The 25026-nt window shown below is 43.7% G+C and overlaps 1 protein-coding gene across 1 annotated transcript in view; it reads left to right on the top strand.

Annotated features, from left to right (window-relative positions):
- Nucleotides 1-25026, top strand: part of NAGK (N-acetylglucosamine kinase) — a 422972-nt gene that overhangs the window by 244642 nt on the left and 153304 nt on the right. The window lies entirely within an intron of this gene.

The following is a 25026-nucleotide window of genomic DNA, read 5'->3' on the forward strand; positions in this document are numbered from 1 at the left end:
AGTCCACCAGTCTCTCCCTGACCTCTTTCTTTTTCTTACCCTTACTTTCATTCTTCATTTTTGGCAAGGGATTGAGTTTGCATCCTCCTATTCACCTGACCTGTGATGTGCACCAAAGTACTTACTGCTATTCTTGGGAATATATCCTGTGCAAACAGCAAAGGCAACAAGATGCACATAAAGTTTCATGATGGCAGACGTGAAGTCTTACCTCTTACTGTGGTCCTTAAGGATTTTCTCCCATGCCAGCCCCCACCCCCAAAGTGACAGTACTATTCTCCCAAGTCTGCAATACAGGCTTTCACATTGTTAAAGGTTTCCACACCCCCCCCCCCAAAAAAAAATCTATTATCATTCTGTTTAGTTACAGCTCAACCCCATGATCAGCTTAGACATTCATATTTAAGAATGTCTGTTGCATTGGAAGCTGAATAAGCTTGTGCACGAGTGTGTTTTGCACCAGTTCTCTGGTATAGCTATACTCCCCTTATTTGGGCCCATATGCAATCCAATGTTTAATTTTCCTAGTTAGAATTTTTGAGTATCTGCCTCACTAGTACATATTACCCACACCTGTACTGCCCTTTTTCCTCATTTCTTAATCCCTTGATCTGAAGTTGTTAATCTTCTTCCTATTCATTACTGATGGGTTCGGTTCCGAGCCCTCGGAACAGAGTCGGCCTTATACCAAGCTTGCGTGCACCAAAAACTCTCAAGCTAAGCTGCTACCCACAATGCCCTTTGCTCAGTTACCCCAGATCTCGTTTGCCGCGTAGCCATATAGCAGCGTTTCACCAAGCTCTCCAGCAAAGTGCTTTTTTCACATATATTTACTAGTTTTGAAAAAGTTTTTCTCCTTTTATAATCTGTTCTTGATTTCTATATTGCTTTAGCTCTACCCACAGATATTTCTCTCTTACAATTGTTGATAATTTCTTGGTATTTCTAACTTTCTACCCTTGCGGTATCTTGTTACCATTGTTGGAATTTCCTTTCTCTCTTCTTCATTTCCTCTCTTTCCTCACTTTTTCCCTTTTGTGTGAGTGTGTGTTCTAGGATGTATGAAAAGAAAGTAACTACAGGGTTTAAATACTGCTCTTCTTGCAGTGGCAAACTACCGAATAGTGACCTCCATGAAGAGTGTATGTACTGTTTGGGGGTTCCGCATTTGTCGGCGAAACGTCTTCGATCGGACCCCTCTTCACCAGCCAGTGAGAGGTAAAAGTCACAAGCACAAGACCCATAAATCTTCATCTGAACACTATTCTGCCTCCTCAGTGCCGACTACTACATCGGTTCCTAGCTCGGCTCCAGCGGAGTTTACCGAGGTCGCCTCGTCGGCGCCTACCCTGGCACCGACAACTATGGCACTGTCTACTGCCTCGGTACTGACCAGCGTATCAGTTTCTCTCTTGGCACCAACATTGCCCATTTCTGCTCCGATATCAGTTCCGACAACTACCTCGGAACCATTTTTGTCATCCACCCATATCGTAACTTCTGCTGCAAGCCCGTTCATGGCTCCAACCATACCGTTATACCAGTTGCAAAATTGGAATAGTCAGTGCCATTCTGCTTCACACCACAGACCTGATACTCATATACTGTGGACCCGTTTGCCAGACAAGCCTGCAGTCCCTTTTTGGACCGGCCTGATTTCCCCTCAGGGGCATCGGTGAGAGCCACCAGAAGCCTTTCTGAATTGGATGTGGTGCGCCTTTTTGACCAGCTGCTGACAGCCAGGGGAATTTCAAATCCGCCTAGATCCTATCCCACTCCAGGCTTTGGGTCTATTTCTCCAGCAACCCCTACTTACTCTCCTCCCTTGGATCCCTCGGATCCAAGGCTCATTTATCCAAATTTTACTAGAGGACTTCCTTCCTCAGCACAGATGACTCAGTCTGAGGCCCCCGAGAGCCCTTTTCGTGTCGGTTCCATGGAATCCACCCTTCCTCAATCTCATGCTTCGGGGGTGGAACCTCCAGTTCCGGTCTCGGTTCCGATGGTTTTGTCAGCCGCGTCTTCGGACCTGAGGGTGACTACCGCTCCGAGTCTGCTTGAGGCTCCATCCTCTGGGGTGGTCCGTCTGGAGCGGTGTGTGACCCCGGTTCCGATTTTGTCTTCTTTGGTTCCAGGCTACCATTCTTCTTCGGGTGGGCCCACTTTCCGGGTGATGGAGAGGGCACTTGCTGCTAGCATTCCTCCTTCGTTGGTTATTCCCCCAGTTCCTTCTGACCCGCAGCTGTCAAAGGCCACCCCCTCGGATTCCGAGAGCACAAGGCCCAGGAAATCCCTGTCCAGGACATGCTCCCACCGAAGAACCCCCTCAGAAACGGGTGTGTTGGAGGAAACACATGGACTCCCCAGAGGAGTCCCTCCCGGAAGATACAGACTATGATGATGGGGAAGGGTCCCCACGGCCACCGACCATGTCTCCTTCGGAGACATCATGGAAATCTTGAAACAGAGGGGTGACTGGAAGTCCTCCAACCCTTCCTCAGAGGAATCCGTATTCCTGCAGGCCTTTCGCTCTCGGCCCCTTACTTCTTGGGTGACCCCCCCCCCCCTGCCGATGAGTTGGTTAAACTCATCATGCAATGGGCTTGGAAGAACCCTGACTCCATTGAGGCCATCCCCAGGAGATCAAACAAAGTACTCTCCCCTCCAGAGGATCAACCCCATTGGTCCAGAGGTTTGTCAGTGAACGCTATGGTGGTGGTGGCAGCCACGAAAAAGGACCCTTGTAGAACAGAGTCCTGTTCACCCACCCAACAGAGAGTCCTGGGCAGTGGACAGGTTAGGGAAGTGAGTCTTTGCGTCGGCGACCTTCGCAGTTAGGTTCCTGAACTTTCTGGCACATTTTACGAGGCTCCAGAGAGATCTTGTCTCCGAACTCTCCGGAACTCTCGTGGGTCAAGTATCAGATGGAGCACAAGATAAAGTTGCTTCCCAACTTGCCACCCTAGAATCTATATCTAATTCATCCATGAGGTTGCTGTCACACGCAACTGTAGGAGCAGCTAGAGCTGCAGGTGCAGGCATAGTCATGATGCCTGGATGCACATTTGCGACCTCGCGAACTCATTCAAGTCTTCCTTTCTAAATGCCCCTATCGAGCCATCTGCTCTGTTCGGTGCTAAGGTCAAGGATACATTAGTCAGGTGCGAGCAAGATGAAAAGACCTTGTCTGCCATTGGCCTACAGTTTTCCAAACCTCAGCGTTTCTTCTCCAGGAAACAGAGGAGTGGAAAGATGTGGCAAAAGAAGTCTCAAGGTCCTTTCCGAGATGCACATAGTGAGGACTCCTCCAGAGGCAGAGGGGGTTCCAATAATGGAAGACGTCCCTTTCGAGGCAGAGGGGGTCCCCAGAACCAGGGCTCCAGAGATTCCTTCTCAGGTACACCATATCGGCGCTCCTGAGGCGCTGCCCGATTGCTTTCGTCTGGAGGCAGTCAGGGTGAGTTTTTCTCTGCACCAAGCTGCCTGGCTCTCCATTACAAACAATCAGTGGGTGCAGAGAATCATTACCAGAGGCTACCATATTCCACTAGTAACTTATCCAAGACCTCCGAAATCCTTTTTCAGTGTTCCACCCAGTCAAAGGGAGGAGGCAGCTTCTGAAATATGAAAGTTGTGTCAAAAATGAGCCATCCAACAGGTCCCCCCAGATCAGTGCGACTCAGGGTTCTACTCAAGTTTCTTTTTGGCGGCAAAGTAAACAGGGGACTGGAGGCCCATTCTAGATCTCAGCCAACTAAACAAATCGGTAGTTCAGACCAAGTTCCGCATGGTCACGATTCAATCCATCCACCCCTTTCTGCGGGAGGGTGTGTGGGATGCGTATTACCATATCAAGATCGACAAGTGCTCCAAGAGCCTCCTTTGCTTCTGGTTGGGAGACAATCACTACCAGTTCAGAGCCCTGCCTTTCAGTCTCTCGATGGCCCCAAGAGTGTTCACGAAATGTCTTGCAGTGGTAACAGCTCATCTGAGACTTCAGGGATTCCAGGTGTTTCCATATCTAGACGATTGGCTCCTCTCCGCCCCCATCAAGCGTCTTCTGATCAGGGCCCTCCGCTACACACTGGCTCTAGCGGAGTCATTAGGCATCACCATACATTGGGAGAAATCAAACCTTCAACCATCACAACAACTGGAATTCATAGGGGCAGTATTCAACACCCAGTCAAGCCTGATCTCACTTTCATTCCACAGGCTTCAGAGACTAAGGGCACAGGTTCAGGTGATACTCTGTCGAAGCAAGGTGTCTGCAAGGGAAATCCTTCAAGCCTTGGGATCTATGGCTGCAGCCATCCCCATAGTTCCCTTAGCCAGACTGCACATGAGATTACTACAGTGGCTCCTTCAGGCCTAGTGGATACCCAGTCTTCACCCCCTGAGCTCAAAGATTCTCATCACCAACATTTGCAAATGAGATCTCCTCTGGTGGATGAGTACAGACGAAAATCTTTGGTGTCACCCCTTCCAGGTTCCACAGCCCAGCGCCACGGCAACCACGGATGCTTCCCGATTGGGGGGGGGACCACTTCCAGGGAAAGTCAGTCCAAGGCACGTGGTCCGATGTAGAGGTCAATTTGCATATCAATGTCCTGAACGGTTGCTCTCCAGTCGGACAACATGTCCGTGGTCTGGTACTTAAACAGGGAGGGACCAAATCTTACCCCCTATGTCGCGAAGCCATGAGAATCTGGCAGTGGGCGATAGCTTCCAGCAGCTTTCTGATCGCAACGCATATCCTGGGGAGCTCCAACGTGATTGCAGACAGACTGAGCAGATGTACTCTTCATCCTCACGAGTGGTCTCTCAACCCGAGTGTGACGGCAGAAATTTTCAGCCGTTGAGGCCAGCCATGCTGCGACCTTTTCACTTCCCCTTCAAAAAAAAATGCAGTAGCTACTTTGCCCTCTTTCCCCCTCTCGGGGAGTCACCGAGAAATGCTGTAATCCACGATTGGCCCACGGGTCTCCTTTATGCTTACCCTCCGATTCCTCTGATTCCCCTTGTTCTATGGAAAGCTATTCGGTTGAGAAGCAAAGTGATCCTCATTGCCCCATTCTGGCCTCGTCAAGTGTGGTTTCCCTTCCGTCATCCTCATCTGTTACAACCTGCTTCGATCCTAGACACTCGTCAGGACCTCGTATCTCACCCACAAGGGATGACTTCCCCGAATCTGTCCACTCTCAAGATGACAGCTTGGTTTCTCCACTTCCATTAGTTGCCAGGCAGGAAACCCTCTCTTCACCCGTCCATGATTTTATCTTGGCCTCTCATAAACCATCCACCAGGAAACTTTACAGGGATAAATGGAAAAGGTTCTCTATTTGGTCATGTAATCAGAAGCTAGGCCCGTTCTCAGCTCCCGTAGCCATGATTCTTCATTATCTGGCTAAGCTGTTCGACAAAGGGGCCTCGGCTTCCACCATTCGAGTCCATCTAGCAGCTGTTTCCAACTTCTATAACGGGTCTGAGGGAGTGCTACTTATCTCCTCTCACCTTTGCAAGACCTTCCTCAAGGGTATTTTTCACAGCAGGCATCCCATCAGACAGCCGGAGGAGGCATGGAATCTGTCCTGGGATCTGCAGGCTCTCTCTCTCTGTCCCATTTGAACCAGCTGCGACATGTGATCTAAAATTCCTGTCATAGAAATCCTTATTCCTGGTGGCTATAACTTCAGCAAGAAGAATTTCTGAATTACAAGCATTATGTATCAAGAGCCCTTATCTGATCTTTCATAAGGACAGAGTATCACTTCGTACTTAACCCATCCTTTCCCCCCCAAAGTGGTTTCTGATTTTTCGATTAATCAGTCCATTGAGCTCCCTGTGTTTTTCCCAAATTACTCTAACAAGGGAGAATACAGTCTACATTCCTTGGATGTTCATAGACAATTACATTTCTATCTGGATAGAACTAAATCCTTTTGCAAGTCAGACCAGCTTTTCATTTCCCTTGCAGGCCCTAGAATGGAAGGTGCAGTATCAAAATTTACTTTGTCTAAATGGCTCAGGGAATGCATTGCCTTCACATATTTACTTATAGAGGGATCGAAGCCTGGCCAAATCAAAGCTCACTCAACTAGGGCTATTGCAGCATCTGTTGCCTTCTACTCTAGGGCCTCCATGGATGACATTTGTGCAGCTTCCATTTGGGCTAAGCCCCACACCTTTATCAAGCATTACAAATTGGATCTGATCTCCAGGAGAAGAGTGGCCTTTGGCTCAATGGTTCTCAGGAATGTTCTTCCATAAGGGCCACCCAGATTCTCCAAGTAGCTGGGGACTCGGCCTCATCAGTGATGAATAGGAAGAAGATTAACAGCTTCAGATAAAGAAGTTATGTCTTACCATAACGTTCCATCTGAGTTGATGATCTTCCAGTCATCACACCCTCCCACCGACCCCCTCCTAAGGTTCCTAGTGGATCTTCTGGGTTTTTGTGGTGTATTAGGGTTTCTGCGCAGAGATGGCCTCTGACTTCTTCTTCTATATGTTGCATGCAAACTCGATCTGAGGTAACTGAGCAAAGGACATTATGGGTAGCAGTTTAGCTCGAGAGTTTTTGGTGCACACAAGCTTGGTATAAGGCTGACTCTGTTCCGAGGGCTCAGAACCGAACCCATCAGTGATGACTGGAAGAAGATCAACAACTCATATGGAACGTTATGGTAAGACATAACTTCTTTTTCCTCCAGTTGACCAGTATATGTACAGTCCTAGTAAAACACCATGCCAGCTTGGACAAATATTTTTTTCTCCCTTCCCTCTTTCCCAAATATTTCTATGTATTTGGATGATAAACATATCAAACTGGCCATAGCACACTTGTCATTCTCCTATGTGACATTTAAAGGAATGAAAATATTGACTCTCTGGATCATCCATCCTACAGTGACAGACATCTGGGATTCTGTGTATAAATCACCCTCACTACAGCTTTTTTCTTCCTAAAAAGGTAGACCGGTTTTCCGTCTTAGTAAAAAAAATAAGGTTGATTCCTTTATCGTTTTTTTGCTTTGTAGCATGGTTCTCTTCCTTGATTATTAGTCCTACATTGTAAACAGGTCTGGTAAGAGGACCTCGATAAACACTGCACAGACAGAGTTGAGTCCCTCATCTCTTTTTCACATAACATCCAGTTGCAAGGTTATCTGGCATCTTAGGGTTTAGAGAGGGTCACTCTGATTTTTGATTCCTCAAACTATAAAGCTACTTAGAAGTGTATCTTTGCATCTTTTAAGGTGAAAGTCTTTAAGGCCACCTGTACCTGCATTCCTCTAATGTTAGTGAAAGAAGCTACATCTGCAGAGGTCTAGTTGCACAGAATTGTGGCATTATTTTACTATATTCGCCCCCATCAAAATGTTTTGAGGACAGGATTATTGTGTCAGTTGTGTGACTTCTTGAATGAAGTTGTTTGCAACACACATACTTGAACAAAACAACGTGTTTTATTTCTGCGAAGTCCATCTATAAAGGTAGTTTGTTGCCTCTTTAACCTCCACCCTTCTTAAGATTTAGTTTGGAAGAGGGTTAAGGGGGGCACTAGCTACATTTAACAAAGCAAAATAACCGAAAATAACAGTTTGTTGGTACTGGCATGTACTCAAGTTTTGTTATGTATTTTTTTTTTTTTTTTGGTAGGTGCAGTGAAATCATATCCTTCACACTGTTTTACAATAATAACTTGAAAAAATGAATAAATACTATTCATCTGTGATTCTTTTGTGGTGGGCTTGATAATTTTGATTTAACTGCAGATGTTTTCATCAAAGTTTTAAGTTACTTGAATTGTTCCAGATGTATAACTGTTGCCTACAATGGTTTTGGTCCATACTCTATCCAAAAGGATCAAAGGCAGAGGATTATGTGTGATTTATTTTGTCATGAGATACATTTTTTTAAAGGAGGCTAAGGATCTTACAAGAGGATGTCTAGCAGTGTGGTAATGCCATATTTTTGTAGATTTCTTCTTCAGCTCTTGTCTTTTGGCAGGTACAGTACTTCCACAGAACGTGGTCTTATAATGCTGAAGCCAAGTTTATATGTTAGACTACTCATTTCCTACCTGGACTGTCTTCATAGCCAACAAAGTGCCTTCTTTTGCTCTCTAGCCCCCACTAGCCATCATACCTCTAAGTAACAAAGGTGGAGGAAAGTTTTCCAGTTTCCCAGAAGCATTGTTGAATATCAAGTATCAAAGGGCACAGAACATCTCTAAATTTACTTTCTCCTGTGTTGGATCCTCCACTGAATGACCAGTTAATCTCCATAGAATTGAAGGGTAAAGCTTGCTTTCTACACTGATTTGGGAAACTTAAAAAGGTTCCACTGATGTATGTAATTTATAAAGCTCTATTATTTTTGAACACCTTTACTGAATTATCACTTAAGACATAGGCAAGCATGCATTTATGAAAACAAACAATTTTAACATATTCCCAGTTGCAAACATTATACATAGATCCATAGGTGTGTACTAGGCTAATGGCCCTGGAGCCTTTACAAGTCTAGACCATAGATGTGTCCTGGCATCGTGCCGCCCGACGTTAGTTCCCAGTGCCTCTATCAAGTAGAGCCACTGGAGTGATCTTGGGGTGAACTTTCTATTTCCCATCCACTCATCAAAATTTCTCTTGAAGATGGGTAGTGAGGTGCTCTGCTTGACATGTATGGGAAGTCTATTCCAGAGCATGGGCAGTCTCTGGGTTATGAACCTGTCCCTCCAGCATAATGTTCTTCATGTTTCACTGTTGCAGTCATCACATTTGGGTTATTTGCCTGCAGGTAGCCCTCAGCCGATCTGAATACCAGAATCTTCGGATTTCTGCGTCGGATGCTGTCTCTTCTTCCATGACATCAGGTCGTCAGGGGTATAAAACATGCAGCCGACACCATTACATCAGTCTTTATTGCCTTGCAGTGCCCGAAGCAGAAGCAGTTCACAAGTACCGGTCGTCCATCTCCTGAACTTTTCGTTTTCGAGTTTCAGAACCGAAGTTTTCAAAAAAGATAAGTACCCTGTTGGGGATCCTTTTTCTTGCTCTAACTGATGTCAGTAAAAGTTAACAATTAAAAATAAAGGCAACCACACTCCTGTGGGCAAATGCTGCGCTGAGAAGAATGCCAAATGTAAAACACAAAACAAGGAATACAGCAACAGCAACCATGCAAAATCTGTTTGAATTCCAAAGCAATATAATCCAGAGACTCGTGTTTCATAAAATAAAAACTCCAGGATATATAAACCAACTAAATAAATTTATTGTGCACTCAGTCGATAAGCGCTTTCACAAAGTTGCTTCATCAGACCATAATGGACTGAGTACTAAGGTAGATTTAAAAACATTGTTGCCAATCACACACAACCACACATACACGTCATTTCCTTTAATGACGTTACATTTGTAACTAAGTTAAAACAATCATAAATATTCAAACATCATATTACAAAACTACCATTCATTAAATTTTCCTCTAACAAAATTTATATTGTGCGTACATCCAATCCGTTTATTCATATATAAAGCCAATATAAAAAATATATATAATATAGAAGCATGAAAACTCGACTAATAAATATCAATGCATTTATGCTTATACAGCCTAAAATACTTCAATAGTGAATGACCGCTTTTAAAAAATCAAACATTATTTAACCTCAGACCTAGTTGAACAATATAGTAGATTCACAAACCTTCTTGAATAAATCTCCGCAGAACCATGCTACAGCGCTTAAAAAATAAAGCGTTCACATGTTAGCAGAGCTGCCCTTCCTTAAGCAAATAAGCCATTCTATATATTCATACCAAGCTTGGCATATATCTATCTAGTTCATAAATATTTATAAATTTTTTATATATTTTTTTATATGTACACATAAACATATTTAACCTGCTATATTAAACGATTTAAGTTACAACACTAAAAAAGAAAAACTCACATGTCCATTGGACAGTGTCTCAGTATTGAATATTAAACATCGAGGCAAAATACTAAGGTCAAAGATCAAGCTATAGTTCTTGACAACATATCATCATTTCATATTCATAAAGTAATCCTTCCATTTCGAAGCCTATTTTATCAGTAACGGCAACAGAATACACAATACAAGAGTTCTATAAGTTTGACATAACAATTTACTTTCACATTTCTACTCATCTACAATAAAAATCATATATCTATATATAATGAGTGTGAAAGCCATATGTTAAACTATTAATGTCTAAACATCAATTACTAAAGATAAAAATACAAAACAAATCAAGCTACGGTTTCTGACTTCAAATTAGCATATTATCTTTATCAAACAAAACTACCATCTCTGAAACCTGTTCGTCATTCACAGCAATGAGCTATTCTGAGATTTGAAAGCTATAAATATTAATTATAAAACTTCATTCCTATACATCTATATTCATCAGAAAGCAACTAATATCATAATGGTGCATATAAAGGATGCCTATAACTAATGCAGGCGGGCAAATCGAGGGCATATTCATATAATATTGTATTATATTTAAACCCATTATAACCGATTGTAAACACCATAAAATGAGTAGATATAGAGGGACCATATAAAAATTCTCTCATAAACAGACTATATAACCAAAGCTTATACTTATGTGTTAGAATGAAAAAGAGCTGTTAAACATTCATCTTACCTTAAGACTCTTAGTATGGAGAACTGGTTTGATAGATATCCTTTCATTCAAACCCTTCCCTATATCAGCTCTAAGGCGGATGATCCACTGATCCACTTCATTTCTCTTTCTTCATTCACATTAGTTGCGTTCCCCCCTCTTGGGTTCGGTCTAATAATTTCAATAACCATAAACTCAAATGTATGTGTAGGGCCTGTGGACATTGCATGCTTAGCTAAAGCATTAGTAATGGCTCCAGTTCTGATGTTATATAAATGTTCCCTAATCCTATTCTTGAGTAGCCTATCTGTTTTTCCAACATAAAATGAAAAACATTCAACACCGGTTGCTAAGTAGACAACATGTTGTGCATCACAGCTAGCTTTACAATTAAATCTAAATTCCTTACCAGTATCGGGGTGTACAAAACTCCCTGATCTATTAATATACATGCAACAATTGCAAGTTCCACATGGAAATGTTCCTATTATATTCAAAGTCTCTCTCTTATCATGTGGGTAACATAACATCCTTCTAATATTTTTTCTATTTTTATATCTGAATTTAGGTTTGTTTCCTACTACTTCAGCTGTCTGTGGTTCAGTTAGCAAAACTCTCCAATGTCTCTTAAAAATATTATAAATATTGTTCCTATCTTTGGTATAAACATTGGTATTTTAATCTCAGTAGCTGAATTGGCTCTAATGCAGGGGCCACAGTCAATCTGACTAGAGAAATAGGTACTCCTTGAAGGCGAAGGCCGAGACGTCAGAGACTTATTTTTTATTAAACCGTGTATGGTGATATCCAGTTCGTTGTTGTTCTTTTCAAAGGATTTGGTGATTTGGTGCTGTTGTTGCTGCTTTTGCTCTATTTTGTCTCAAAAGTTTAATATCACAAAGCCCCTCATTAAGGTCACTGGAGCTATATCCTCTATGCTTGAACCTATCCTTCAAATCAATTAACTCTGTGTCAAAACCTTCTTCTGTATTATTCAACCTGGATACACGCATCGCCTGACCCTTAACTACATTCTTAAAGACATAGTTAGGGTGCATACTGCTTCTATGAAGCAGGGTGTTCCTATGACACTCCTTTCTGTGTACACCAGTATCAAATGAACCGTCACTTAGTCTCTCAACACATATATTAAGAAAATTGACCTTCTTTTTAGAGGCAGCCATAGTAAACTTCAAAAAACTAGTGGCTTGATTCATCTGTCCAACAAATAATTCTAACATATCTAAACTGCCATTCCACAAAAGAAAAACGTCATCGAAAAAACGCTTATAAAATATGACACATTTCTCATATAATTCCATCTTATATAGGACATCCTCCTCCCACAGGGCGAGAAACATTTCGGCGTAGCTGTTGGCACAAGGTGTGCCCATAGCTACGCCATCTCGTTGCAGGTAGATCGTGCTCCCAAATATAAAAACATTATTTTCAAGAACTGTTTCCAAAAATAGGCATATTAAATCCCTCAGTTTTTCATTATATACACTATGCCTTTCAAGATAGCGTTTAACATTATTCACACCATCAAAATTCGGAATGACAGTAAATAACGATTGCACATCCAACGTTACCAACACAAACTCACTCTGATCCTTATCAATATTAGAACTAAACACATATAGTTCTTTCAAAAATTGCTGTGAATCTCTCAAAATATTCAGATTATCATTATCAGAGGCCGTAAATGCCTTTCAATATATACTGAAAAAGGTTCAGTGCACCACCCTCTCCCTGACACTATAGGTCTCATGGGAGGGTTGGTGCCGTCCTTATGAATTTTAGGTAAACCGTTTATCACTGGAATGATAGGACTCTCTACATAGAGAAATTTAAACAAATCTCTAGTAATATCATTCAACATTGATTTAATATTGCAAACCTTAGACTCAACAGCTGCATTATCTATAACACCATAAAACATGTCATCATCCAACATTTTAAGCATCAACAATTTATATGCATTGGTATTCATAAGTACAACTGGTCCACCTTTGTCCGCTGGACGTATCGTCACATCCATATCGGCCTGTAACCTCTTCAAAGCTTCACGTTCATTATAGTTAAGATTATTCCTCATATCGGACACAGAATCAGGATAGCCCTGGCTAAAATACTTATGTAAGTCATCTTCAACCATCTTATCAAAAGCATAAACCAAAGGATGGTGGTTAGGCATATAGGTACTAGATCTCTTAAATACATTCTGATCAACTAAACTATCATTACCCATTTCTAGTTTCAACAAGACATTCCTAGTAAAAGTTTTCAAGTCAATAATCAAGTCAGTAAGTTGACTAGTAGTTGTTGGTATAAAACCTAGTCCTTTATTAAGGACTGCACACTCATACTGATCTAAAACTTTATCGGAAATATTCCAAATCAAGTTGTCCCTGCTTGATTCCACATTTTCTTTAGGGTTCGCCCATTCGCTCTTTCCGGTGACATCTTCTGTTTTTGTCTCCCTCGACTGATTGACCGCCCTCTCTTCATGGTTTTCTCGAATGTGGGTATGGGTAAAGGGAACTGATGAAAACTCCCTGGTTTACACTGTTCCATAAAGTTATTTACTTTAGGACTTACATCTATCGACGCAATCTTATCATTGCGTCCAGAACTAATAGGTTGTATTTCCTCATTACATATCACTGAACAATTGGTTGTAATAGGGGAAGCTTTCATCAGAGCTTTATCAGAAGTGTTCACTCTGTTTCCTAATATAGGTGGTGCTTCCACCACTTCAGTGACTTCATCTTGAGAAACCAGTATTGCACCTGAATTTCTGTTGGTATTATTCACAGTAACAATATTTTCATTAATAACTTCATTACGTTTGTCATTATGAAAATTACTGGTAGCTGCCCTAGGCCAAGTAAAGACATGGCCTAGATGAAAGTCCTTAATGTCTCTATCAAGTTTGCCTCTCTTCTGTATTAATAGTCGCCTCTCATATACTGAGACACTATCCATTAATGCCTCCATCAAGACATCAATATTACTTCTATTAAAACGTGCATATAAATCAATTTGTTGTAGTCTAATAGACTCTCTAAGACTATCTTCTTCAGGTCGAAAAAATTAATTCAATAAAGTCATATACTTAGCGCTCACCTCTAAGTTGATTTGTTGCCATTTGGCAAGCAACTCAGGATATTGCGTCCCGTATGTTGGCATCTTCAGAACTCGTAAACCTCTAGGTACTATCTTTTTCTGTAAACAAGCCTCAAAATGTTGCCTTTGTAGCTGCATTCGTTTCAATTTTAAAAAATCTAATTCCATCCGATCAATCGCCCTCTTCAGGTCATCACTTTCCGCGCCTTCTACGACTGTTACAGAGCCATTATCAATGCCTTCATATGTTAGTAGCAAATTATCATTACCAGTCACTAAAGATTTAAATCTGTCATTTGAGCTACTATTAGCTAACTCGGTAAGAACATCATGTCTGAGTATTATGCAAGCATGTTTCAGTTCTACTGTTAACCTCCATGGTTGATTGACCAACCTCCGGTCTATAATTTAATTCCACAACAACTGTGTTTCCTTCTGCCATGTCCTTTCAAAGTGCAGATGCCAAATGTGTAAGTAAAATAACAATAAACATAAAGGCAACCACACTCCTGTGGGCAAATGCTGCGCTGAGAAGAACGCCAAATGTAAAACACAAAGCAAGGAATACAGCAACAGCAACCATGCAAAATCCGTTTGAATTCCAAAGCAATATAATCCAGAGACTCGTGTTTCATAAAATAAAAACTCCAGGATATATAAACCAACTAAATAAATTTATTGTGCACTCAGTCGGTAAGTGCTTTCACAAAGTTGCTTCATCTGACCATAACGGACTGAGTACTAAGGTAGATTTAAAAACATTGTTGCTAATCACACACAACCACACATACACTTCATTTCCTTTAATGACGTTACATTTGTAACTAAGTTAAAACAATCATAAATATTCAAACATCATATTACAAAACTACCATTCATTAAATTTTCCTCTAATAAAATTTATATTGTGCGTACATCCAATCCGTTTATTCATATATAAAGCCAATATAAAAAATATATATAATATAGAAGCATGAAAACTCAACTAATAAATATCAATGCATTTATGCTTATACAGCCTAAAATACTTCAATAGTGAATGATCGTTTTTAAAAAATCAAAAATAATAATAAAAAATCTGCTTCCACTCCAGAAGATCTTTCTTTCGGTGAAACCTTGCATGTACTCTTAGGGAGCATTTCTGCTGGGAAAGCCAGGATTACTCGGAGTCCAAAAAGAGGAATTCTTACTCCTGCCTCAACACAGGCCTTTAGCTATCCCTCCTGTTCTGGACATTGTAGCTGATGCTTTCTTGGAATCTAGCCTTACCCCAGACACTTTACCTCCAGCTCCCAGAAAACCTGACCGGTACTACAGAGTACCTGACTCTCACAAGTTCCTCTTCAAGAATCCTTCTGCGGATCCAGAAACCGTTTCCCAAGGACCAAAAGGCATTAAGGCTACTGCTGCCAAAAATCCTACCCCTTCTGATAGAGATTCTAGAGCCTTAGACAGATGGGTTAAGAAGGTATACACTTCTGTTACTTTGGCCATTAGGGTTTTAAATTGCCAGTTTCATATGTTAAAGTATCAGCAGCATATTATGGGACTACTTAAACAGAAAATGATGTTGATTCCTGACTGTGCTGAACACAAAGAATTGCAAGATTTAATGCATTCTGCAGAACAAGTTGGTAAACATACTTTGCGGTGTGGTTTTGATGATTTAGAAGCATTTTGCAGGGCTGCTGTCACTGGGTCTGTACTTAGAAGGCATGCTTGGCTTAAGGAACAAAACTTGCCAGATCATGTTAAAGCTAAATTACTGGATGCTCCCTTAAACCAAGAGGAAAAAACTAAATCTATGCAAACTGTTAAAGATTTCCTACAAGTACAGCCTCCCAGATTCAGTAGGCATTGGCCTTCGAAGAACTGGTCCTTTCCAGTCCCTTCCAGGCCTTCTCAGTCCAAACCCAGTTACAGCAGACCACCCAGACTACAGTCTCAGGCTACGCCCAGACCTAAGTAGTGGGGGGGGCTCCCACTTCCAAAGCAGGGAGGAGTACTCCACCCCCATACGGAAAAATGGCACAATGACTTAACCTTAACCCTTCCAAGCCCTGCTCAACTACCAGCTCCCTTAGGAGGAAAGCTCGCCCTGCATGCAAAAAACTGGGAACTCATTAGCCAGGACAAATGGGTTTTGAACATAGTTTCCCAAGGATACAGATTCCACTTCCCCAAATGGTTGGCCTACCCCCAAATCAATGGGCAGAGGCCCAACAGCAGGCTCTCTCTCTTCTCAGTATCAGGGCTATTCAACCTGTCCCAGCAGATCAAAGGGGACAAGGTTTTTATTCAAGACTTTTTCTGGTACCTAGAAAAGACAACTCCTGGCGTCCTATCCTGGACCTCTCTATTCTCAACACCTTCTTGGTAGTTCCAAAATTCAAAATGCTAATTCTTCAACATCTTCTTCCTATGTTATCCAAGGATGCCTGGCTGGCAACCCTAGACTTAAAGGAAGCTTACCTGCACACCCCAATAGGAATTTTGCAGGAAATGTCTACGCTTCAGGGCAGGGTCCATGCACTATCAGTTTTCTGCACTTCCCTTTGGCTTATCTACTGCGCCCAGAGAAGTCACAAAGTGTCTAGCTCCAGCCAATTCATTTTGCAGGCAGAGAAATATTCAAAGTTACCCATACTTCAACGATTGCCTGATTCAGGCAGAAAGCCAGGACTTGCTATTACAACACCTGGCATTCGTAAAGAAATTTCTAACCTCACTGGGGTACACCATCAAAGAAAAGAAATCTCACGTAGTACCCTGCCAACAGATTGTATTCCTGGGAGCAAGATTGAACACAACTTCCCAGATGGCATTCCTTACTCCAGAGAAACAAGTTTATTTGACAACCTACTTCAAACTATTGGCCATAAAACCCCAGCTATCTGCAAGGAAAATACTGCAAGCCCTGGGGTTTATGGCCTCTTGCATTCTACTAATTCCATATGCAAGACTGCATATGAGGAAACTCCAGTGGTATCTAAAAAGCCTATGGTGTCGACATTCTCAGTACCTGGAAATAATGAATGTTAAGTTGTCTATCTCACCTTCGTTCTTGCTGTTTGGGTTCGGAGCTGATCCTCAGCTCTGACTCGGCCATCTTCTATAGCTCGAGAGCAATGTACTGGCTCGAGGCTACCCCTTATAGCCCAGAATGCCCAGCGTCAGCTACCCAGATCTCGTTTGCCGCTTCAACTGCGAGGTTGCTTCCTTACTGGCTCAGGCTTAGTGTAATCTTTTTTTCTATTATATACAGGATTCTCTGGCTAAAAGTACTCAGCCAGCGAAATTCTCCAAGTCTGTCAAGCCGTCGGCTCCACCTTCGGAGCCGACTCCTTTACTTGACCAACCAAGTATGTCGGTACCGGCTGGCACCGATAAGACAACTCCTTCGTCGGCTCCATCTGCAATTTTGGAGCTGTCTTGGAGCCATAAGAGACTGAGGTCGCCATCCTTGGAGCCCATCCACTCGGCACCACAGTCACCTTTATTACAGAGTGAATGTCGCCATCATTCTTCCCACTCCTCTCGATCCTCTAGATTATTGGATCATGATGTGGAGAGAGTAGTAAGTAGGTTGCTTAAGTCACAGGCACTGGCAAAAATTCTGTCCAGCCCACCTCAACAGGTATCAGCTCCAACCGCCTCTATTTCTATTCCTCCTCCAACTACATTTAGCTCGGAGTCAGAGACCATGGACCCGCAGGCAGTAGAACCGTCAGCGATGATCATCATTTCTCCTTTGGTTCTGACATCGGCTCCGATTACCTCAATTGTACCTTCTATCGCGGGATCTGGGTGCCAAGGCTCTCTCGTCAGCTCCGAGGGGGGGGGGAGTGGCATCGGTCCCTTGTCCGACCCCATTCTCCCTCTCTGCGCTTTGGTGCAGGTGAGCTCGGCTCCAACATCGGCCTCAGAGCAATCACTCTCGATGTGGAGAAAGACTCCTGTTTCTTCGGAGCCGGAGCTTTTTCTGCCTAGAGGTCGGGATGCCTTTGAGGTCATGCGGAGTGTGCTGTCCCCCGAGACAGCTCTACTGCCAGCTCCATCGGCTCCTCTCCCTGTGGTGTCTGTGCCAACCTCTACTCCTCCTCGAGACCCCAAGCATAAGGAACCTATGCCCCAGGACACCCCATTGGGTGATCCCTCTTCTTCTGAAGCTTCCCCTGATCACTCGGAGGAGCCTCCCAGGAGGAAGTGCAAGAGGAAGCACATAGACTCCCCTGAGTCTGTCACTTCAGATACAGACATGGATGAATCGGAAGGGTCCCCAAGGTCTCCCTCTGAAGAGGTTTCCTTTTCAGACATCCTTGAAATGCTTGGGCAGAGGAGGGACTGGACTTCACTAGCCCCTACTGAGGACGAGTCTGTATACCTGAACGCATTTGGTTCCCGACATTCCACCTCCTGGGTATCTCCTCCTTTCGATCCACTCATGTCTGTAGTGGCTCAAAAGGCTTGGTCAGATCCAGATTCTGTGGAACCTACTCCGAGGAGACCAAATAAATTTATAACAGCCCCCCAGGACAAGCAATTCCTCTCCAAAGGTGTGCCCGTTGATGCCATGGTGGTAGCAGCAGCCACCAAGAAAGAGTTAGCAAAGACCTCTTCATCTGTTCATCCTCCGAACAAAGAGTCTCGGACGATGGACAGATATGGAAAGTGAATGTTTGCTTCAGCGACCTTTTCAGTGAGGTCCCTGAATTATCTATGCCATTTTACACGTCTTCAAAGGGATCTCCTGAAAGAGCTTGGAGATACCCTTCAAGATCTTACAGCTGAGGGAGCACCAGCCAAAGTAGCTTCTCAGCTTGCAACTCTTAATTCCATAGTTAACTCCTCCATGAGGCTGATTTCCTATGCAGCCAATGGAGTGAGCAGAGCCGCAGAGACAGGTGTGGCTCTCAGGAGACATGCTCGGATGCAGCTGTGTCAGTTTGCAGAACCCTTTCGAGCGTCCTTCACCAATACTCCCTTTGATGGCTCTTTTCTCTTTGGGCCTCAGGTGAAAGACACTTTGACCACGTGTGAGCAGGAAGGCAAGACTCTCTCCGCCATGGGAGTCCATTTTTTCACTCCTTCTAGACCTTATCTCAAAGGTCAGAAGAGCGGAAAGATGTGTTTCCGAAAATCCAAGGGACCCTTGCCTGACACACGTGCTGATTTTTCCCCCAGGGGCAGAGGGGGAAACAACAATAATAGATGCCGCCCTCGTGGCAGAGGGGGACCGCAAAACCAGGGTGACAGAGAAACTTTCTCTGCCAAACCCTTCCAGCATCCCTGAAGGGTTGCCCAACTGCTCACCTCTGGAGGCAGTCGGGGGACGACTTTCGCTGTACCCAAAAGCCTGGCAAAATATAACAAGAGACAGATGGGTACTATCCATCTTATCTGGAGGTTACAAAATTCTCTTCCATCAATTCTCCATAGAATCGAAAAAGCCCATCCCAGATGTCCCACCCAATCTAAGGGATCAAACAGTCACAGAAGTTTCAAGACTGCTAGAAAAAAGAGCCATTCAAGAAGTCCCCGCAGACCAACTAGGATCCGGAACTTACTCAGGATTCTTTTTAGTATCAAAAAAGACAGGGGACTGGAGACCAATACTGGATCTCAGCAGATTGAACAAATGTGTTCAAAAAGAAAAGTTCCAGATGGTGATACTGCAGTCCATTTTCCCTTTTCGTGGTCAGGACAATTGGATGTGCTCCATAAATCTTCAGAATGCGTACTACCATATCAAGATGGACAGACGCTCCAGAAGATTTCTTTGCTTCCGGGTAGGGGCCAGTGATTACCAGTTCAGAGCTCTGCCCTTTGGTCTCACCTCAGCCCCCAGGCTGTTCACCAAGTGTATGACAGTAGTCACAGCTCACCTGAGGCGTCAAGGATTCCAGGTGTTTCCCTATCTAGACGACTGGCTCCTGACTGCTACCACCAGGCATCAACTCTTAGAGGCACGAGATTATACAATCACATCATGCACTCAACTAGGCATTACAGTAAATTTCGAAAAATCTGCCTTGTTGCCCTGTCAGTCTATTACATACATAGGAGCAGAATTAAACACAAAAGAAATGTTTGCAAGATTACCACAGGAAAGAGTTTCCACTATTCATCAACAAGTGTTAATTCTAAAGCAGAGCAAAAGGGTTCAAGTCAGACATGTCCTCCAAGCTCTAGGCTCCATGGCAGCTGTAATTCCTTTTGTCCCATTAGCGCGTTTCCACATGAGAATCCTTCAGTGGCTTCTTTTCATGCAGTGGTCTTGCCAGGAACTACCCATGTCTCACATGATCCTGATCACAAAAACATGCAAAAGGCACCTTTCTTGGTGGATGGTCTCCTCACTAGTAATTCAGGGCAGACCTTTCATACAACCCCCTCCGGTAGCCATAGTGACCACGGACGCCTCCCTGATAGGGTGGGGTGGGGGCATTATCTAGGCAGGACAGTCCAAGGCACTTGGCAACCTTACGAGTACCATCTGCGTATCAATGTACTAGAAATGAGAGCAGTTCTCCTAGCGTTGCAAGCCCTTCAAGACTCCCTTCCAAGACCATTGCAATCCAAACGGACAACATGTCAGTGGTGTGGTACATCAACAAACAGGGCGGGACCAGGTCTTATCCTTTGTGTTGAGAAGCACTCAGACTGTGGCAATGGGCGATTTCCTCCCAACATTTTCTGATAGCAACGCACATCCCTGGGAAATCCAACATGATAGCGGACAGGCTCAGCAGAGCTATCCTCATGCCTCACGATTGGTCTCTGAATCAGGAAATTGCGGATCTTATCTTCTGCAAATGGGGACAGCCTTGCTGCGACCTATTTGCCACTCCTCTCAACAACAAATGCAGCAGCTACTTCTCCCTTGTTCCTCTTCCAGGTCATATACCCAGAGATGCTCTAGTCTATGATTGGCCTCAGGGACTCCTTTACGCTTTATCCCCTAATTCCAAGACTCATACAGAAAGCAAAACTGTTGGGTTGCAAAATTATCCTCATTGCCCCATACTGGCCTCAACAAATATGGTTCCCGTTCCTACACCTCCACCTTCTGGATCAACCGTGGATTCTGGACCCGGTTCCAGATCTTCTGATTCACCAATCAGGCAGGTTGCACTAATCCCTTCAAACTCACCAGCTCACAGCTTGGTTGCTCCACTTCCAACCTTAGCCAGGCTTTCCAATATCTCCCCAGCAGTCCCTGATATTATTGTTTCCTCACATAAGTCTACTATGAGGAAAACGGATGCTAGTAAATGGAAACTGTTTTCTTACTGGGTAGAATCTAGAAATTTGGATCCTTTCTCATCCCCAATCCATGAAATTCTTGAATTTCTAACGCAGCTTTTTCAGTCTGGTGCGGCTTCCGCTACCATTAGAGTACAACTAGCTGCCATTTATAATTTTCATATTGGTATGCTTAATTCTAGCATAATGTCTCATAAGCTCTGCAAAGCCTTTAAGAAAGGAACATCTCTTCTTAGACCCCCCTCCTTGGGATCTCAATTTAGTTTTAGCCTCCTTAATTTTGCCTCCCTTTGAACCGGCAGCATCATGCTCTTTAAAATTTCTTTCTTGGAAGACACTTTTTCTGGTTGCTATCACTTCAGCTAGACGTGTCTCAGAACTTCAAGCACTAAGTGTTTGTCCTCCTTACCTGGTGTTTCACAAGGACAGAGTTTCTCTGAGGACCAATCCATCCTTTATTCCTAAAGTCTGCTCAGAGAACAGGTTAAATCAGTCCATAGATCTCCCAGTTTTCTTTCCTAATCACAGCAACAAGGCAGAATACAAGCTCCACCAATTGGATGTACACAGACAATTGTGTTTTTGCCTCCATAGAACTAAGGAACTAAGAAAGTCAGACCAGTTATTTCTTTCTTATGCTTTTAACAAACAAGGCCTTCCAGTTTCCAAAGTGACCTTATCCAGATAGTTATCTGATACTATTGCCTTTAGTTATCAGTTACGAAATAAAGAGCTACCAGCTAAACCAAAAGGTCATTCCACTAGAGCATTAGCCACCTCTGTAGTGTTTCAGTCTAGGTTGCCCATAGACTCAGTCTGTGTAGCTGCCACTTGGGCAACCCCCCACACTTTTCTCTCTCATTATAAGGTAGATATGGTCTCCCAGAGCAGAGCTTCCTTTGGTTCTACTGTTCTGAAGAGTTTGTTCCAATAAGCCACCTGGGATTTTAGGTGCTAGGGACGCTGTCCCAAACAGCAAGAATGAAGGCGAGATAGACAACTTAACATAAAGAAATTATGTACCTACTATAACGTTTCATGTTAGTTGTCTTCATCTCACCTTCCTTCTTGCGTTCCTCCCTCCTTCCCCTTTCCTAGAGGATTGTGAGGAGTTCCCTTTTGTTTTTCACTGGCTGAGCATCTTTTATTACTTCACATGCCAGGTAAATCTATAACTCTTTCCTTGTTTAGATGTATTAGACAACCAGTTTTATTAACTGGTTACTCTACTAATGTCCTAGTGTGCGCTATCACAAACGAGATCTGGGTAGCTAATGCTGGGCATTCTGGGATAAGGGGTAGCCTCAAGCTAGTAAATAGCTCTCGAGCTATAGAAGATGGCCGAGTTGGAGCCGAGGATCAGCTCCGAACCCAAACAGCAAGAAGGAAGATGAGATGAAGACAATTAACCTGGAACGTTATGGTAGGTACATAACTTCTTTTTTCTATCATTCCTTGTATGAAGACAGAATTCCTTTGGTAAACAGAGGCCTGCTACCTCAACAAGGGACTCCCTTTCACTCTATCTAACAACAGACGCATCAGACTATGCATGGGGGGGCTCACATGGCAGGGCAGCGCATTCAGGGCAAATGGAACCCGAGACAGATGCACCTGCATATCAATCAAAAAAAGGGTTAGCTGTACAGAATGCTTTAAAAGCCTTCAAAGACCGTATTTTTCCAGGACAACTATTGGTAAAGACAGACAACACCACAGTTATGTGGTACCTAAACAAGCAGGGGGGAACCCACTCGTACCCTCTCTGCAGACTAGCCATGGTTCTGTGGAACACAGCCTTGAGCTACCAAGTACACCTACAAGCTCAATTCCTGCCAGGCAAACTAAATTCACTGGCAGATGACTTAAGCAGAAGTCACATGGACCCACACGAATGGAAACTAGAACCAAAAATATTCAACCTCTTGAGGAACAAATGATGGACTCCAGAGGTAGACCTGTTTGCTTCCCATCAGAACTACCAATTGAACAAATTCTGCACAAGAACTCCCCACAGGCAAGCTTGGAAAGTGATGCCCTGTCCTTTACCTGGGAAAGCCTCTCGGTTTATGCCTTTTCCCTCTGCCTCTCCTCTCGAAGGTTCTACTAAAGATCAAACAGGACAAGCCAAGGACAATACTGATGGCACCAGACTGGCCACGCCAGCACTAGTACCCCCTCTTGCACAGTATGACACTGCTGCAACTATGGCACCTGCCTCAGACCCCTTCCCTGTTGTCCCAGCAGCGGGCCAGATTCTGCACCCTCAGCTTCAAACCCTGAACCTTGCAGCCTGGCTAATTCCTTGAGCTCTCCTCTAGCATCCCTCAGTAAACAGGTGCTGGATGTCATTCTGGAGGCAATGAGGCCTAGTGCTAGAAACTCCTATGCTGAAAAGTGGAAAAGATACTGTTCCTGGAGCCAGGCTCAGAGGATGGGCACAACGGTGCCCACTTACCTTATATTCTACAGTACTTAACAGAAATGCTCCACAAGAGCCTATCCTTCTCGGCAATTAAAATTCATGCCTCTGCCATTTCAGCACATTATAATACTGAGCCCACCCCTCTTTTCTCAATCCCTTGCTAAAACAATTCCTTAGAGGGGCAAAAATTTAAGACACCCCCCCCCCCCCAGGAGAGCTCCCACTCCAGCCTGGGACCTTAACTTTGTATTGGAAAAGCTCACCCCCCCCCCCCTTGAGCCAGCTGCAACAGCAGAGTTGAAATTCCTTTCTTGGAAAACAGCCTTCCTTCTAGCCATCACTTCAGCAAGAAGAGTGTCTGAATTACAGGCCCTCATGGCAGTGGAACCCTTCATTATCTTCCATGCAGACAGGGTTTCCCTCAGGACTAATCCTTCCTTTATGCCCAAGGTGGTGTTTAGTGTGGCCCTAGATCAGTCCATTCATTTGCCTACTTTTTTCCCTAATCCACAAAACAAAGGTGAACAAATACTGCACTCTCTGGACATGCACAGACAACTTAGATTTTACTTGGACAGGACTAAGCCTCTCAGAAAATCTGAACAGCTGCTAGTTGGCTTTGCTGCAGGGGCAGAGGGGAAGGGCATTTCAAAGCAAACCATTTCCAAATGGATAGCCCATTGCATTCATTTCTGCTACAATCACCATGGAAAACCTACCACACAGGGGATAAGATCACATTCCACCAGGGCTGCATCTATCTCTATGGCTTTTCTCAGAGGAGTCCCTACCAGCGACATCCTAGAAGGTGCTACCTGGAGCTCTGTACATACCTTCACCAAGCATTACCACATGCCTATCTTTTATAAATCCAGAGCTGGATTTGCCACTGCAGTCTTGCAGGGCTTAGTAGCTGGCCCTAATGCTCTTTAACTTCCTCCTCCCTTCCTTACCTTTGGGAATCAACCCAAATGTGATGCCTGCAACAGTGAAACATGAAGAACATAGTACAGTTTTGTACACTTACCATAAATGTAGATGTTCAAGTGTATTCACTGTTGCAGTCCTGGTTACCCTCCCTCCAGCCCCCTGACTTCTCTTGGCTCTACCTTTCCTTCTTTTTTGGTATATTTATTTTTTTTTGGTGTATTTGCAATTTGATGGGGGTGTACCATACCATATAATTGCTTCCTATTGTGGGGGCACCTGACATCTGGGGCAAGAAAAACTGATGTAATGGCGTCGACTGCATGTTTCATACCCCTGACGACCTGACGTGATGGAAGAAGAGACAGCATCCGATGCAGAAATCCGAAGACTCTGGTATTCAGGCCGGCTGAGGGCTACCTGCAGGCAGATAACCCAAATGTGACGACTGCAACAGTGAATACACTTTAACATCTACATTTATGGTGAGTGTACACAACTGTACTTTCTATTGATTGTGGTACTGAGGTTGAGGTCTCTGGAGCGTGTGGTGTGGAGGGATTGAGATTTCTTTAGATGTAGCATTTCTAACAGAGCTGAGTCACATGGCTTTGCAAG

The sequence above is a fragment of the Protopterus annectens genome, chromosome 8.part1 (genome assembly GCF_019279795.1).
Source record: "Protopterus annectens isolate FY-2018-M chromosome 8.part1, PAN1.0, whole genome shotgun sequence".
Taxonomy (NCBI): Eukaryota; Metazoa; Chordata; order Ceratodontiformes; family Protopteridae; genus Protopterus; species Protopterus annectens.